This window comes from Myxocyprinus asiaticus, chromosome 12 (genome assembly GCF_019703515.2).
Source record: "Myxocyprinus asiaticus isolate MX2 ecotype Aquarium Trade chromosome 12, UBuf_Myxa_2, whole genome shotgun sequence".
NCBI classification, from domain to species: domain Eukaryota; kingdom Metazoa; phylum Chordata; class Actinopteri; order Cypriniformes; family Catostomidae; genus Myxocyprinus; species Myxocyprinus asiaticus.
In genome coordinates this window covers 23,622,856-23,640,384 of record NC_059355.1, presented here as the reverse complement: position 1 = coordinate 23,640,384, position 17,529 = coordinate 23,622,856, and positions in this window count along the sequence as shown.

Sequence of the window (17,529 nt, the reverse complement as noted above, 5' to 3'; positions counted from 1 at the left end):
GGGGCGGGACTGTCTGCTTGGAAACAATCTTTATTTTTGCAAATTCGCTTTGTGAACCTCGTGGCACAAAAATTCAAGCATTCTTAAAGTTTAGTACTTTCACATTTCAATTAGGGGGTTACCAAACTTGGTAACACTTCACAATAAGGTTCCATTTGTTAACATTAGTTAATGCATTAGGTATTATGAACAAACAATTAACAATATATATCATATATTAATAGCATTTATTAATGTTTGTTAATGTTATTTAATAAATATACAATTGCTCATTGTTAGTTTGTTAGTTCAGAGTGCATTAACAAATGTTAACAAATACAACTATTGATTTTAAAAATGTATTAGTGTATGTTGAAAATAACATGAACTAACACTGAACAATACTTTTACAGCATTTATTAATCTTAGTTAATGTTAACTATTGTTGTTAATTAGTTATCAAATGTAACCATATTGTAAAGTGATTACCAAGTTTGGTTAGCTCCACTGTTCTTATAGTTGTTCTGCATATTAAACTGGGATATAAGAAAAGCATTTTAGAATAAAAGATTACAAGCTAAAAATATTTATATTCCAAAAATGTCAGAAGGTCTACATTCTTTCATCTGCTCACATGTACACTCTGTCCAGCTGCAATGTTCTCAAAGGCCTCCTCAAAGACTCTTTCCCACTTTAGGGGAAAATGAAAAAAAAACAAAAAAAAAACATGACCAATCCATACGCAGGCCCAATTCAGCTATTTATGGCAGTGTGCTTTCTCAGACTGGGCTACTGAAAAGCCCTTCTGAGCCTTCACTCCCTTTGGAGCATTCAGTGAGGGAATGTGGTAACAATAATAATGCATTAAGCCAGTTGTGGCTCGCGACAACACTCAGTGAGCCATCTCTTAAGTGCTGAGGTAGTCGGTCAGCCCCTGAAAGCATGGCCGACTGCAGACAGACTCCTAGAGCGAGACCAAACACACACTTACAATACATTCACAATGAAAAGGTTTCATAACCGCCATTGCTATACAGAAACTAAACCAAAAATGCCAGTGTAAAGTGGGATCATTTTAAGCTGAAATTTCATCTGGGTGTTTTTTTCTGTGCATGTGCTTTTGTGTGTAAGTGGGTGTATTCTTCAATCAGATCCCCATTGAGAGACATGAATACACTGGTTTTTCTGATTGATTTTTCACTGTGCTTTGGGTGATAACTGCATGTATATGCCACCCTGGTGGAGTGCAAGTGGAGTGCAAGGCCCAGGCAAAACATGCAACACATTTACCCAGGATCTGTTCATCTGGTGCCACCCACTGATTTCACCTCTTAGCAAACATCACCCAGAAAATAAAAAAAATCAGGCAGTTGCAACATAGGCTATTCTAGATGGATCTCTATTTAGGGGACCTTCATAGTTCCTGCTAAGTAATGTAGCTAACAAATGTTATTGAATATAACCTAATTTTAAAGTGTTATTGAGGAACTCGTTTGTGTTCAGTGCAGTTGAACAGAGAAGTAACCAGTTTGTTAAAAAAAAAAATCTTAAATTTGTGGTTTAAGTAGCTTTATGAGACAAGAAACAAATACAATTAAATGAACTTCTTTTGAAGCCTTTAGTAATATGTGAGATTCAGTCACAAGACAAAACAAACATTTGGTGGCAGAATAAAGTGAATATAAAATGTCATTGGCTCCCTGTGGCTGACCTAGATGGAGAAAAGCATCCCTCTTCTGAGCTAAGACAGGAGCGACTGGGCCAGAGCCCTTTAGCAGAGGGCTGAACCTTCTATAAGAACAGCAAAAGGTCACCAAATGCTTTCATTAATCAACCAGAGTCAGCCAACATTTAAAAAAAAGAACCCTCATTAGAAATTCTGCAACTCTTCTTGTCTCTCTGAGGGTGCTGATTTTCAGACAGTTCCAGATAATGCTACAGAATGATCCATGAAGAGCAAAAGGCCCCATAAATGTTGGGTCCTCGTTTATTTTCACTTTTGTAAATGTTTAATTTGTTATCTAAATTTGGCTAATATCTACTAATGAGGTAGGAAAGATGCTCAGTGTATTTAATTATTGCTTATATAAAAGTATGCTGTTGAGATACATTAGGTCACCTTGCAGGTACCTATGCAATATCTGCATGTCAGTTGGCTGGACCAGAGGTATTTCTGTGTAGGAGCTTGTGCTTTTAAAGGATTACACAAGTTAACATCATTCAGATATTTTTTTAAAACAGAATGGATAACTGAGGATTCATTACATTTCATAAACCACAGGACAGTCTTCTTTTTTGGATTTTACAGTATTGGATGAAGAAGCTGGGGTGGGGACAGAATATTATTGGCCAAACTTAATCTAAACCACAGGCCAGACTCGAACCTGCATTTCCCACCTAAGCACCAAACATCAACATGTCAGGGGTGTAAAGGCAAACTGCCACACTTCAGTTCCAGGAAAGGCTTACTTAACCTCATGCTCCTTGCAAACACATGCGTAGACGTTGTATTTTGGCTTTGCTATACGCAACACATAATTTAAAGCATTTAATCTGACTGATCTCAGTTCAGAAGCTTCTGGGCTGTCAGAAAAGGATGAAACGTTTGAAGCACAGAGTCATGTGACAAAACAACATGGCTCTCCACAGCAGAGTTTGTCTTTGGGAGAAACACCAACAAAATTATATCTTGTAAGAAACCTAATTAAGTTTTTACATTAAAACCTGTTTGAGTCAAAAGATAGAGTCTCTAGTTTCATCCGATATGCCATTTTAAAGATTTAAGCGAAACGCCATGATGCCACGTTGCTAGACACAATACAATAGTGTACAATAGTGCTATTTTTAATTAGAAATCAATTTATTACTGTGCATTACCACATTGAGAATCAACAGGTTCATTCAAAAGCTGACATTTTTTTTTATTTCAGAGGCTTTATATGGAGTTAGGATGAAAATAAGGTGCATTTCAAACTGTTCTGTATCCAGTGCAAATACACAGCACACTGGAGGTTAAGTCATTCACTAAACAGGGAGCAAGGGAGCATCCTATAGCTTTCCTATGCACTTGGCATTCACTCCTAACATCTGACCAAAAGTTCAGTTTCAGGCTGCATCTGATGTTTGGACCTCTCAACATGGTTGGCAGACATGGGACAGTGGTAAACAGTACATAGATTCAGAATTTATAATGTATACATTTATTTTAACATGGTTGGCAGTGATTGGATGATGCTGGCCATTACTTTGAATCAGAATTATTTATGCTTATTTCTGATCTATAAAATGCTTCAGCACTGGTTAGCAATTGTTTGTTCGACAGTGCACAGAGAGAACACTGAGATTTTGTTGCCAAAGTAGAAAAAAAACACTGTAACATAAAAGTCAAATCAAGTCAAATAATTTTTGTTTTTTATCATTTTTTTATTCAAGCTATTCCCAATACATGATCCAAAGCAGCTTTGCAAAAAATCAGCTGTTATGTCTGTAATGTTTTAAAAACATGAATAACCAACACTCCTGGAAACATATTAAACAATTTTATAAAAATGTTACTTTCTATAGCTTGGTATTATATACAATTTTACAACTTAGTCCCGCTGTCCACATATGTGGACATACATTTTTAGGAAAGCTATTTGCTCTATATTTTGTTTATGTTTATTAGGTGTTACTAGTTACAAATCAAAAAAGAGAAAACAGAAAATGCACACAGCAGTGAAACTTGGGTCATGAGGAGAAAGAAAGAAAGAAAGAAAGAAAGAAAGAAAAAGAAAAAGAAGGAAGATTTGTGGGAGGAAGATTTTAAGATTATCTAAATGGAGGTACAGAGAAAGGCAGTATAAAGCAAATTAATTCACTTCTGCAACAAGACATAATTTTAGCCTGCTTTTCCCACCTTATACATGAGGAGGAGAGGAAGAAAAGGGAGAAAAAGTGGGAAAATCTCATTACCTTTTAATAAAACATTTCAGTAGTTCGCAAGTTAATGTAATCCTGCTTAGAGGATAGTTTTAAACGCTTGTGGTTCGCTGTCCTGGGTGAAGGGCTTGAGGCTTGACCTGAGCTCGAATACCCCCCACCCCCCCCAGGCTTGGTGAGTTCGACGGTTGGGCCCATACAGTGAGCGGGCGAACCCAGAGGGACGAAGCACTGCTCCGCTCAAGTAGGTGAGCCCAACCTGTAATCGAATGGGGAATGAGCTCTGCGAGAGCTGAAAAGCACTGGAGAGATCATTACACCCGAATGTGGGGGTGGACCCCTGTAGCATCCGAATGGTGGGGCCGGCCTATTGGAAAGATGAGGATGAAGCAAGTGTCCCCCTGACCCCGAATTTGAACGTTTGCGTTTAGCCATTTAGGGCTTGATGTGCTTTCCTGATATGGAGACGGTTGGTATGTATGTAGCCGAGATATGCGTTGGATGACCGGCGGCCCAGTAATCGTATTTGGTGCTTGGGCAGGCCTTTGTGGGCTGCTGTGGTTGCGGCGCTGTTGTGAAAGGAATGGCTTGAGTATAGTTTATCTGAGATGATGTAATTGAGCAGGACAGATTTGAGGTGTTTTTGGAACCAGAATCGGGATACTGCTTGATTTTTGTTGTCGATGAAGAGGGGATCTAGAGGGGTTTTGGTTTGGGATCTTCTGTAATGTCGATAGTGGGCTAGTGATTGAAAGGGCTGGATGGGAGTTGGAAGGTTGAAAATGAAAATTGTGTGCCCTCTTTTGGTCTGTTGTGTCGTAGTCTAGGATGTGGAGGTCCGAAATTGTGGGATGGATTCTTGGGTCGAATTTTGGTGGTGAGTTCGGAGCAACAGAGGAAGCCAAAGAAGGCCAGGATGAACATGACGTCTAGTGTTTTTGAGGTGACCAGAGAAATGTAGCCCTGACAGAGAGTGTTGTGAATGGGTTGAGCAAAGCATTCGACATGAGGGCGAATGGTAGGCTATTTTCGAATTAAATTGATTGATGCGGAGATGCAGGCTTATGGTGAATTGTTTAGGGAAGACCTGAAACAGCCCGATTGTTGTCAGTTGCTAGGTGGGTGATGGTTCGTTTGGTATGAGAGGCATAATATGGGTTACGGAGCCATGGAGGCTGAGATGCATGGTCTGAAAGACGTGCCACGGTTGTGGCACATGAACAGTTGCAGTGCTTGGACAGCGCATTTGCATTGTTTGCCGTGTAGTGCGAATTTTTCGTATGGCCCTAAAGACACCACAGTTGCAGCGCTTGGACAGTGCATTGCACTTTTTGCGGTGTAGTGGAAGGTTTGATTACACAGCCTGAAAGACGCCGCAGTTGCGCAGCTTGGACAGTACATTTCACTGTTTGTGGTGTAGTGGGAGGTTTAGTCACACGGCCCGAAAAACACCACAGTTGTTTCACCTGGACAGCACGTTTGTGCTGCGTAGGGATGTGTTGAGCCAATGGAAAACATAGTAACGTGGTAAACGTAGTGTCTGCGGATGCCTGAACATAATTGTTTGCTAGATTAAATGTTGGGAACAGATGTGAAACAATGTCAGGAAACTTGCTTGCTTGTGCATACGAACAAAGTTATTTAGACTTGGTTTGTCATGAATGGACAGACCATGATCTATAAAACAGGAATATGGAAGGCACTTGAAATTGAGTGCCCAGATGAATACCATAGTTTGATGTTTGTTAACTTAAGCGTATGTTTTGGAGCTTTGTCGATCATTTTCCAATGTAATGCGAGTAATTTCATAATTCTGTATTATTGGCCTGGAGTGACTCATCTCGTTTGACGAGGACGTATGAAATCGTAAGAGTTTGTGCCTGAGAGTTGGATTTAATAGATACTATTAGAGCACAGTTTACAGTAGTGGTGAATAAAACGATTTGTTTATATTGATTACTTGCAATCAATTCTACAGAAAAGCTGAAATATTGGAGTATAAAGCAAGGTGCCAAGCTAAGTCGTTTAGCGTCAATTTAAACCTGTTACTTTAAACTTGGATAGAGCGTAAAATTATGACAGATTTTTGTACGCTTTTAAAATCATGCAGCAGTTAAGTTGTATGATCAAGCTTGTAAATAAAAGTTTGTAATCCAATGATTCGGGCAATAGTATAGAAGACTGTTTGTAAAATAAAAGAGCTGTTTCACATGTATACAGAGCCGAAGCAGCCAGTTTGCGGAAGCAGCTTCACGCAGTCGGCCGCTCCAGGTGGGAAATTTAGATAGGAGAAAATATGAGCAGTCGTAGGGAGCTGTTTCACATGTATACAGTGCCAAAGCAGCCAGTTTGCAGAAGCAGCTTCACGCTATAAACTGCTTCGTTGAATGGAGCATAGAAAGAAAGACAGAGTAAAATATGACACTTAATGTGGTAGCGGTCAATACTGCAAAAACAAATGAGCTGCTGTAGCAGCTTCTGTTGAATAACGAGATTGTTTGGATGGAAGAGCTGTTCTGATGAAGGTGAATGCTTTGCAGTGAAGTTGCGTCCTATGATCCGAGTCACTGCCTGGGTCTATTCGTGGGCAATGGGTGGATCCGAATGCTGGAAGACTCGACGCCATGTAGAGGTAAGCGGCTGTTTATATATGCTTACTCTAGCGATGTGATTGGTCGGATTATATTACCTTGCTCCTCCTGAACCTTGTTTATAAAACTCCATTTGAAATCAGTTCTTTAGGCTTCTTTCTCAAACACTGTAGCTGAGAGAATATGACTAATGTATCACATTGATAAATATATCTATTAATGATTTTTCTTGGAGGCTTTGATGTTGAGACCATTAAGGAGCTGTAAATCACCAAACTGTCAGCCCAAGAGGCTGCATGACTTCTCCTTATCTCTGCAATTACATGAAGGGGAGTGGGATCTGCTCAGGATCTAAATGCTCATTCCCATCTCATCCCACACACACCTTCCAGTCTCCGACCTGTAACTTATATTAATTTCTCTTTGGATTCTAGAGCTTGACCCTGCCTGAATTCCTTAACTCATAATGTTTTTTTTCCCAGCGATTAGTGATGACATAGTTCAGCATATAATGTCCTGGAAACTAACAGCTCAATCATTTCAGCCAATACTTTACTAGCAGACTTTACATTTTCTATAATTTAACGGAGTGTACATCCAAATTATTAGAGAACCATATTTTCCGTGCATATAATAGGAGCATGTCACTGGCATAGAAATATGCCAGACATTCAACAAGGATGCAGATAAAGCACAAAAGTAAATTTTACTATTCTTCTAATTCATTGCATACACTCCATTTACACTACAAACATCATATGAATGTGCTGTCTTTGTTTATATCACTTGTGCTTAACAGGGAATTAGCTTTTTAATAGGATGCAGACAGTGCAATAACCAGAGAAGAACCTTGGAATTAAATTGCTCTTGACCCAGCCTATTCGCGTTTTGTGGGCGCAATTTCGCCAAACCCACTTGCGCCTAGACTTAGTGCATGCTTGCACGAAAATACCAAAACTTCATGGCCATGCCCACTGACTTTGCATGTATGACTTATGGCCTAGAGCTGCACTTTTATCTTAAAATAGGGCCCTAATCAGTGCTTTATTCATAAATGAAGAATTGCCGTATCGAAAATGATTAAGAGGCGTGGAGACCAATGCTGACAATACAACCTCGGCTTTCCTGGATCACACAATGACATCACTAAACGCTGACCCATGGACCGCAAGAGCATTATAAGTCTATGCAATGCAGGGACCACAACTACAGCATAGCGTGTAGTGGTGGTGATCTTGATTCATTTCAGAGACTCAAGTATTTTGAAACCATTCACCAAAAAGATTCATTTAGATCTGTTCATTAATCCATTCATTTACCATTTCTGCAAGTTATGCCTTTGTGCCTGTAGATGCCATCATATAACCATTTTTTAAGTTATTGCATTGAACTATAAACAGTCATTCACAACCAGAACAAGTCTAATTATCCTTTATAAAAATGTGCGTGTCAACAATTCTACTAAGAGACACCAGCACTGCAGTTTTTAAGCATCATAAGCATCATGAATCGTTTAGCCACAAATAAAAACAAAGCATATTTATTATAATGTGAAACTGCAGGGCACAACTTTTTACCAGTTATATATAAAAATAAAAAAAAAAAGACAACAATACTAGCCTACAGAATAATGAGTTTCAATAACATCCATTTGTCATTGTAGTGTGTGGTCATCACTCAATTTTATTCATAATTAATACGGCTCCCTTTTCTTATTGAACAAGAATGATGAACTGAATGAACGACATGCAGCAGCTCCTCCTCCTGTTCAGCCGGTCAGTTGGTCCTCGTTCATGATGACTGATTCATTCATTTCATCGAGATGACAGACTGGTCCCATAAAAGGTGTATTCGTTTTGTGGGTCAAACCAATGACATGATCCTTCACAGCCAGCACTCGAATGCTATTGTCTAACTCTAAAGTTAGTCTTTAAAAGCAACACAAATGGAATTTGCATTTCTACAAATGTACAAAGACACTTTAAAAACTTCCTACTAGGTAAGGTGCAATGGAATGCTATTTGAAGTCGGAATTTCAACTTGAAAACTTGTGTGGAAATCTTCAACATGTCTGCACCCGGGGAGCTTTAATAAAAAAATAAAAAAAAAATAAAAAAGCTTTTTCAACAAATGTCTGCAAAGACAGGTGCACAAAAATATGGTAAATTATACTTTCTTTTGATAATTGCACACCTGTAGCACAAATGTTTATCAATTTTGTTGTTAGGAGATATCTCTGGTGACAGTCAAACCCCTGATAAGCTAATGGAAGCATTGCAGATTTGTTTGCTTACATGTCATCTTTGGAGCATCAGGCAATGGAATGCCTTTATGGTCAGACATCAGAGATATCAAGTTGGAAAATTTCACATCCAACTTGAATGGAACGCAGCAATAGAGTAACAAACACCACTGGTTTCTGACTAATCCATCTCAGTGTGCTGAATAAACGATTAAGGTCAGACTGAAATGATCAGGGACCTTATTAAAAACAAACTTCAGCTGCTTGCTTGAAATGTTGGCTTCATAAGGATATGCAGAAGGGCAGGTGCTACACAAATCCAGAAAGCACAAGAATTTACAAACTTTCCCTAATTTTACTCTTATAGGTATTCCGATGTTTGGGAATAATGGCATCTATCCTTCTCATTATTAGCTCACCATTACTGGGTGGGCCAATTTTCTGGATGCCCAAAAGGCTTTTACCCTTAAAAAATAATAAACAAAAAAGAAAGAAAGAAAACAGATTTTTTTTTTTTTTTTTCATCATATGACCCCATTATGGTTCTTCGAATGTGCTAGCTTAGCCTCACATAGCTATCTCAGGATGATTATCTGTCTGAAGTGCTTTTAATTCTGTAGGATGCAGCTGTGGGTGATGGATGTTAGCTGAGTGTGCACTAAAGGAAGAAACCATCATTAGGCAGAAAACATAGCTTTAACCACAGCACCTCTGTCTGGCATTTCTTCCCTTTTGCTCCTCCTGACCTTTACATATAATTAAACATGTAGTTCAAGCAGCCTCAAATGGACCCCAAAGAGGTTTCTCTTTTGCCTGTGGCTTATCCCCTTAGCGCTCACATATGTGTGTGTGTGTATATATATATATATATATATATATATATATATATATATATATATATATATATATATATCATTTTTCTTCTGTGAGAGTTTGCAAGCAGGCTACCTGGTAAACTGCTTTTGAACGTCGGGGCGTGAGCTGGAAACTGTGAAGCAGGTTTGTTTAGGTGCACAAAGGCAGACTGCAGCCTCTCTCTCTCATAATGAACACAGTCAAAAATATATGCATGTCTCTAATTAGCCACCATGTCATAGAGGGGCTGGCGATGCTGCTGGTGGTGGGAGGAGGAAGCAGAATTAGCAAGAGGCCCAGGATGGAGCTACTATGCCTGGGTTTTGCGAAGCGGCACTGGTCCTGGGTGGAGGGAGATGGCCTTTGAGCAGATGCTACTCCTGGTGTCAACTGGCTTGGCCCTGATCGGCAGCCTTCTGTTAGTTAATCTATTAAGCCCTATCTTGCTGGGGCCTGCTGGGCACAGGATCCACAGGGTCTATCTATCTATCTATCTATCTATCTATCTATCTATATATATATATATATAATTTGCAAAATTTACAAAGGTAATATCAGAGGACTTCAGATCATCAGAAAAACTGGCAAAAGAAAAGAAAAAAGGTCTTGGTGAAAATAGGCCTACATTATAGGGTACAATGGGACTAAAGTCACATTTTAAGGAAAATTTGCCTTTTTCTGGTCACAAAATGTATCGAGATCGAAAAAATAAAATAAAAAATTAATATTGATAGCGCAACATAATTTGTGTGAAAAGAAAGAATATCAGAAGCTTGTTTTGATTAAAAAGCAGTTTTTAAAAAGGTGTCGAGGGGGCCTTTTACCCCACACTTGGGGCAAAAGGCCCACACACTTGGGGTAAAAGGTCCTAAAAAAGGGGGTTTATAGTGATATCTTGTAGATATAGGGACAGTAGATAGAGTGCAAAATTTGTCAACTAATGCAAATAAATTTGAGACCGCAAGATGCTTTATTGAGTTAAAGCGCTGTGAAATTAAGACTATGCTTATTTAAAATAACTACTTCAGGAAAGCGTTAACCATTTCCTGTTAATTTCAGTCATATTTGGCATTTCATAAAGTCTCAAGTATTCTACAAATAAAATGAATCTCCATTTTTATTGGATCAGTCAATGTGAGCCCACTTTTAAAAAATGTTCATAACAAATCTATTCCCTCAATTTAAGGAAAACAATGTGTTTTATAGGGGCCTTTAGCCCCTGCAACAGGGGGGCTTTTTACTCCAGATACTATCATTTCATGTATTGGACAGTTATTGAAAAACGTTTGATCAGGAACTTTTGTCAGGGATTTTCATTAGCTACATACATTGGCAACATAAAAAAACAAACAACAACAACAACAACAAAAAAAAAAACATCAAACTGCCTAAAAATCTAACTTTTAACATTGCACCCAGCAATCTCATAGATCAGGAAAATGTTGCAGTGCATAGTGACAAACAGGTGTTTTGGCTTTGGAAGTTTTTATTGCTATTTAGTGTTTTAAAATAAATCAAATGTGCTTTTTACCCCAGGGGGTATTTAGTCTGTTGTACACTAATATTAAAGGAATAGTTCATTCTAAAATTAACATTCTGTCATTATGCACTTACAATCATGTCTTTCCAAACCTGTGTGCTGTTTTTGAGAATTTGTTTGTAGAATCTTCACTTAGCTCTTGCTATACAACAACAGTTCATGGAGACCACAGCTATTAAGCTCCAAAAATAAATAAATAATAATAAAAAAGCACTATAAAAGTATCATAAAAATAGCCCGTTTGTGCATTTGATTTGTGCAATACTGTACATTTTGAATCTTCAGAAGCCAAACGATCAGTTTGTGGCCACTGAGTTCAGTTACTGCCATCAGTGACGTTGAAAAGTCACTTTTGGATTGGGTGATATTATCAGTAAATTAGTGATTCTTCAAAAAACTCTACTTTTAGGCTTCACCGAAAAAAATAACAGCATAACAGTGTTTGGAATGACATGAGGCCAGGGTGAGTAAATAATAACAGAATTTTGGGTAAACTATTCCTAAGTAATCTCTAAAGTAATCTCTCTATTTTCTATTTTATTTAATTGAAAACAACATTTATAAGTTTGTTCATCTGTTATAAATACATATTAAATCTCTTATTCAAATAAGGCAAAGTTTAAGGCAGTCCAGCTGAGTTGTAATGGAACATGTTTGATATTATGGATAAACTTTTAAAGATATTTATATGTAAAGTGATACTGTTTAATTAATGCAGTGTTCAGTTGCACCTTGATCGACAGCTAATACTGTATGTGATTTTGATTAAACACAGTATAAGTGTTAGAGCATTCCAGTGAGCATAACGTGTGGTATGCACACATACGCACTCCCCTAAGTGTTAATTCAGCTTAAAATGACTGATACATCCATCACAATGAGTTTTGATTGACAGCCAGCATTTCTGCTTGGCCTTCTCCTCTCTGGCTTAAGGCCAGAGGACAGTTCAATCTCAATAAACTACACGACCAGCACTTACATGGATGTGGGGCAATTAAAGGAATAGTTCACCAAAAATGGACAAACACTACAAAACCAATGTTAAATAATCTCGTAATGACCTCAAACCTGCGCTATGGTCACCCTATTTGATTTGGGTGCTGCTATTGGGAATTGATCAATGATTTAATTTGAGAGTGAATAACAACTTAAATTTCGGGGGTGTCATCTGATGGGTAGCAGATCCAATGAGGTCGCCTGCTACTGGGGGTCATGTTTTACAGATGAAATTAAAAGTGCTTCCCCTTTAATCAAATGAGACATAACACATACTGCCATGCCTCATGGCAACAGGGTTTATTTATAGTCCCCAAACCCAAATGACCAGTCGGTTTAATTTAAAAGCAGCCAATAGGATTATACACAGAAACACATTACCTAAGTAGTGCTATTGGGCAACCAAAATCTTTAACAATAATGGAAACCATGGACGTGATGTCAGGCTGTATTATTTCATTACTGCACTTGGCCTCTGCATCTGTTGGGCAGTTACCAACCGGACATGATGTGTTGCCATCAAACCTCAAAATGCAGTTGTTGCTCTATAGTCAGCCCAGAGGGACAAATGGCTCTTCCCAGAAACAATCAGGCCTTGTCTCCCTGCTTTAACACTCAGCTCCTCAATAAGCCAGTCAGATCCTGGTACTGATGGGGGGTGTGAGGGTGGGCATTCAGACCCCCTGGAGGCCTCCAGACGTCTGTCCATTGGCAGCGTCTGCCTCATGTTCTCAGGAATTTGCTGCCTTTCAGTCCTCCAACACAAAAACTGCCAAAGTATCCAAAAACACAAGCCTTCTGCAACAAAAAGGCAATTGAAAGGGATAGTTCACCCAAAAATAATAATCCAGTCATCATTTATTCACTCTCATGTTTTTTCCAAACCCGTATGACTTTCGTTCATCTATTGTACACAAAAGGAGAAAAGTTGACTATTACGTTCAAAGAACAAATGTAAATTCAGCAGTAATATCTAACTACAAGCTCAGATAACATAAAAAAAGAAAAAAATAATTCTGAGTGGTTCAGCTAAAGCGCATGCGCGTACACGAGATGACTGACAGGTGATGTCTGAATCTAAAATGAGACTGTATCTCTTACCTTTAAGGCGGTACTTTCTTTTCCACATCCAGAACGTTGGCCGTTGGGTGTTCAAATTTAAACTGCCACTGGGCAGTGTATTCCCGTCGAATGTGAATCAAAACCGCACAGGCATGTGTGTCTGTGTGCCTCTTTTTTCTTCCACGAGTGCTGCGAAGTAAGCGATGTTTCTATGATAACGCTGCATTGCACTTTCATATGATCCTTGTGTCTTCTTGTAAGTTGTTATTTCTGTAGTCTAAGTAAATGAGGAACGAGACCACTTTCAGTGTTTTAACTAAACAAATTAATTAGCTACTAATTTATTGTGGTGCCTGATGTGTAATGTAATCAATATGTAATCATAATGAAACAGTAATCGATTGTATTATTCAGATGTAGTCTGTTGCACCCAACACTGACCATAAGTAACTTTATCTCACATCTCCAGTGATTTAATCTGTTATAATTTACAGTGCTTTATTGTTCAGTTGCTTATCTTATTTTTAGCAGGTTCTGATAATGCAGCATGATTTAAAAATAACAAGTGCAAAAATGTATATATGTTTTAGTATGCATTTATGTAGTACACCAGACATTATTGTGATTATAATGGTGATTCATAATGTTTAGTGTCTTGAAAACAAAACCGTTTAGTGATTTTTAATGTATATCTTTCATTTTCCTTCCCTGCAGGGGCTGTTTTTGTGGTCAATGAAAATTGCAACTAAGATGAGCTGACTTAGGTATGGAGAATAATTGGACTTATAGTAACAGGAGCAACATGAGATGACAAGCATTAAACAAAGTTAAATGTAATGTACAAATTAATGTACTGTATGTGTCCACCAAACAAAATAGATGTTGTCAAGGCAATAAACATTTAGGAAGAACCTGGAGAAGGATGGACCCCACACCATGCTAGAATATTCACATCAGGTTAGTGCAATCTTGTAGATTCTGTTTATGTTGGCAATCAAGCGATATATATGTGTATTCATTGGTAAACATGTCATGTTCCGCACATGTAGAATAATATTTTACCTTGGCATATCATAAAGCCATGCTGTATAATTTCACACGTTATGTCAAATTATACAGTTCTGTCAAGCTGATTAATCTTAAATGTTGCCTGTGCAAAACAATGGACTGTATGGGGATTATTACAATGAGGCAAGGTTAAAGCTACCAGAAGATGTTGAACACACAGACCCTGGGACAGAGGATTTTCTAATAGAACTCAAACGAAGATGAATGTAAGTTATCTTTATTTTTTCTGTGTGAGAAAATTTATGATATCCAACCAAAATTTAATAAAGTGCTTCATTAGACCGAAGAACATTGTTTTTCCTGGGAAAGATGAAATCAAAAATTACTTCTCAAAAGATAATCAAAGTAAAATGTTGGTTTCTGTAGCTTTTCTGGGTAAACCTTTCTGTAAACAATATAAAAACATCGACATTATCATCCTGGTTACTTGCGTAACCTCCGTTACCTGATGGAGGGAACGAGACGTTGTGTCGATGTAGTGACACTACGGGTCACTCTTGGGAGCCTGAAACACCTCTGGTCTGTGATAAAAGGCCCTCCCAAGGGGAAGACACCGCGGAGACCACACCCTGCCCAAAAAGGGGGAGGGGGGGGGGGGGTATTTTGAATGGAAATATGTCACATGGCCTTGCCGAACTTTGTCAGAAGTATGCCACGTGGAGAAGTCCCATGGTAGGTCCTAACCTATGGGGGAGGAGTTTCTACAAAGATGGTGACTGGGGCAGAGGGGCTTCTGCCCAAGGAAGACGCAGTTTACCAATAGGGAAACGAATTAGCAGAAGATATACGTTGCATGGGGTTACCTATGGGGAACCACCACATGCGGAGCACCTACCCCAGTACACGGCTTTGTTAGCACATGTGCTGAGCCGGCAGCGAGTTTCTCCGCGAACTTGTCTGCCACAGGGATCGGAGGAAATCATCCAGGGAACACAGTTTGTGAACACTACTGGGAGTCAACAGTGCACGTCTTCAGCTTAGGGGAGGTGAAAGGCATTATGCGCAAGCGATACACCTGGCCAGCTGTCCTGGACTTACCTGCTTGTGCGTGCCACTACATGGGACGAAACCGGTTCCACCCGGAGATTGTAGAACCTCGCAAAGGTGTTGGGTGTTGCCCAGCCCGCTGCTCTGAAAATGTCTGTTAGAGAGGCGCCACTGGTCAAGGCCCAGGAGGCCACTACCCCCCTGGTAGAATGGACTCATAGTCCTGCCGGGGGCTGCACATCCTGGGCATGATATGCCATTGTTATGGCGTCAATGAGCCAGTGGGCGATCCTCTGCTTGGAGACAGCGCTTCCTTTCCGCTGTCCACCAAAGCAGACAAAGAGCTGCTCAGAGACTCTAAAGCTCTGTGTGCGATCCAAATAGATGCATAAAGTGTGCACCGGACACAGCAACGTCAGGGCTGGGTCTGCCTCCTCCTGGGGCAGCGCTTGCAGGTTCACCACCTGGTCCCTAAAAGGGGTCGTGGGAACCTTGGGCACATAACCAGGTTGGGGTCTCAGGATCACATGAGAGTAGCCTGGACCGAACTCCAGGCACATTTCGCTGACAGAGAACGCTTGCAAGTCTCCTACCCTCTTGATGGAAGTGAGTGCAGTCAGGAGGGCAGTCTTCAAAGAGAGTGCCTTAAGCTCAGCTGACTGCAAGGGCTAAAAGGGGGCTCTCCGTAGACCCTGAAGAACTACAGAGAACGTGGGAACGTGGCGCAGTCTGAAGGAGCAAGGAGCGTGAGGTCCGAGAACCATGTTTTGGTGGGCCAGTAGGTTGCTACCAGGACGACCTGCTCCTCATACTCCCTGACCTTGCACAGGGTCTGTGCAAGTAGGCTTACTGGGGGAAATGCATATTTGCGAAGTCCAGGGGGCCAGCTGTGTGCCAGCGCGTCTATACCAAGAGGTGCCTCGGTCAGGGCGTACCAGAGCGGGCAGTGGGAGGATTATTGGGAGGCAAACAGGTCTACCTGTGCCTGCCCGAATCGACTCCAAATCAGCTGGACCACATGAGGGTGGAGTCTCCACTCTCCCCTGAGGGAAACCTGCCGTGACAGCGCGTCCGCTGCAGTGTTGAGGTCACCCGGGATGTGAGTGGCTCACAGCGACTTGAGGTGCTGCTGACTCCAGAGGAGGAGACAGTGGGCGAGTTGTGACACACAACGAGAGCGCAGACCACCTTGACGGTTGACATATGCTACCGTTGCCGTGTTGTCTGTCCGAACTAACACATGCTTGCCCTGGAACAATGGCCAAAACCTCCGCAGGGCTAGCAGAATTGCCAGTAAATCGAGGCAGTTGATGTGCCAACGTAGCCACGGGTCAGTCCATGAGCCGGCGGCTGCGTGCCCATGGCATACAGTGCCCCAGCCCGTTTTGGAGGCATCTGTCGTAACCACGACGCACCTGGAGACCTGCTCTAGGGGAACGCCTGCCCGTAGGAACGTGAGGTCGTTCAAGGGCTGAAGAGGCGCTGATGGCCACACGATTTGTCCCACGGCGCCATGCCCATCTCAGCCAGTGCTGAAGCGGTCTCATATGCATCAACCCGAGTGGAGTGGCCACCGCTGAGGATGCCATATGCCCCAGGAGCCTCTGAAACAGTTTCAGTGGAACCGCTGTCTTCTGTCTGAACGCCTTCAAAAGGGTCAGCACCGACTGTGCGCACTCGTTCGTGAGGCGCACAGTCAACGAGACTGAGTCCACCTCCAAGCCGAGAAAAGAGATGCTCTGAACCGGGTGGAGCTTGCTCTTTTCCTGGTTGACCCGAAGCCCTAGTCGGCTGAGGTGTGAGAGCACCAGGTCCTTGTGTGCACACAACACATCCTGAGAGTGAGCTAGGATTAGCCAATCATCAAGATAGTTGAGGATGCGAAAGCCCACTTCCCTTAGCGGGTCAAGGGCTGCCTCTGCGACCTTCGTGAAGACGCGAGGGGACAAGGACAGGCCGAAAGGAAGGACCTTGCACTGATATGCCCGACCCTCGAATGCAAACCGCAGGAAGGGTCTGTGTCGAGGTAGAATTGAGACGTGGAAGTACGCATCCTTCAGGTCTACCGCCGCGAACCAATCTTGATGCCGGACACTCGCTAGAATGCGTTTTTGCCTCAGCATCTTGAACGTGAGTCTGTGTAAAGCCCGGTTCAGTACTCCCAGGTCCAAGATTGGCCGCAACCCACCGCTTTTTTTCGGTACAATGAAGTAGGGGCTGTAAAACCCCTTCTTCATCTCGGCCAGAGGGACAGGCTCTATTGCATCCTTCCGTAGGAGGGTAGCGAT